Raw genomic sequence first — 1606 nt, forward strand, 5'->3', positions numbered from 1 at the left:
TAGATATTTACGTTGTTGTAGGCTATAATTTTAATTTAGAAATTTGTAGTGTTCTTTGGCCAAAAGGAGGTTTCACGTCACGTGATGAAAGTACGGCTACACATCTGAAAAGTCGAGCAGTATAAAGCGCGAGTTAGACTAGCGTATAGGCAGTGGCATTTCTAGGATGTTTATAGGGGTGGGAACAGAAGGGGTAAAGGGTTAGTTTGGGGAAGGAAGGCAGAAGATTATCAGATAGGGATCCGATGTTGTTAAATGCAAAATAAATGGGCTCCCCCCTTTAAGAAGCGTTTATTGATCCTTGTAATTATCACAAAGTCAAAATTACCTTAGGCTCTTTTTGATAGAAGTTATACATTTCTTCCAGTTAAGCTACACAACTACCCCATCCGTAAAATAAATGATTTTTTTTTATGCCACTTGGAGTTACAATGTAGAGTAATTTTAAAATCTTCAAAGACTTAATCCTGACAACTCAGATGGGAAGAAAAACTTTTCTTCCTCTACGCCACTGAACATAGGATTATTGATTTAGTCAACTGATGAGTAATTACCACATGATTTAATCTTTTTTTCTGTTTCTGTAGCCAGTTGGTCAGATCAGCTTTGTAAATTTTGAGTATATATGTTTCTGAAAGTACGTCCAGGAAAAGCGAGCATGTAAGTGAAATTGGGGCATCTTCTGTGAACCTTGGCCCATTTGAGAGGATTAGTTAAGCTATCTTGTAGAAATTGAAGAAATAAATACTTTTGATATCATTAAGTGGACTGGATTTAGCATTCTTGTTTTCGTCAAATAATCCAAAATAACAGAAATGTCATATATAAATATACTACGTAATTTCTATCTCCTTGTATTAATATAAAATTTTAAAAATTTTATTTTGTGCTGTTTTCACACCACATTGGTCAAAAATGTTGTTAACTTTGTATCATTTCAGCTGCCCGTTTTTCTGTGTCATTCGTCTAGATTCACATATCTAGTCTTCCCGTGTGAAAGATAGTTGCAGGGTCACTCATGGTATGTGAAGTTACTCAAGTTAGGTGGGTATATTTTTTCACAGGTATTCAGGTGACCTCTAAAGTTAATGACCTCTCTTGTATTTCATTGAGGAATGGCCCGTCATGGCAGTAGTGCTGATTGCTTTGGTTAAGTCTGACATTAACGTTTTAAGTAGTTAACATGAGATTTATTCAGTCTGGAATACAATCTGGGAGAGATACAGTTTGGAACTTGAGAACGCCTAGATATATTACTAACTCTCCAGTAAAAGTAACTGTCCTTTTTGATCAGTTAAGCATACATTTTAACTGTGTTTGTTTATATATAAATTGTTATTGTGACTGTACGTTTGTGGTCAAACTTTCTTTCTTTATTAACGTTAGTAAACAGTGAACATAGAATCACTTCTCAGCAAATATTTTGTTGAATCTACAGTTGATAGCGGTCCTGTATTGACGTTCTGGCGTTCTTATCTAAAAGTACCCCAAAGAAATTAAACATTTGATATTACTAAGTGGACTGAACTTTGCATTCTTCTTGTTATCAAACAATCCAAAAAGAACCCTGTCGAACAATAAGAAACCGTCAAAATATATATATATT

Source organism: Limulus polyphemus, unplaced genomic scaffold, assembly GCF_000517525.1.
Source record: "Limulus polyphemus unplaced genomic scaffold, Limulus_polyphemus-2.1.2 Scaffold2166, whole genome shotgun sequence".
NCBI lineage: Eukaryota > Metazoa > Arthropoda > Merostomata > Xiphosura > Limulidae > Limulus > Limulus polyphemus.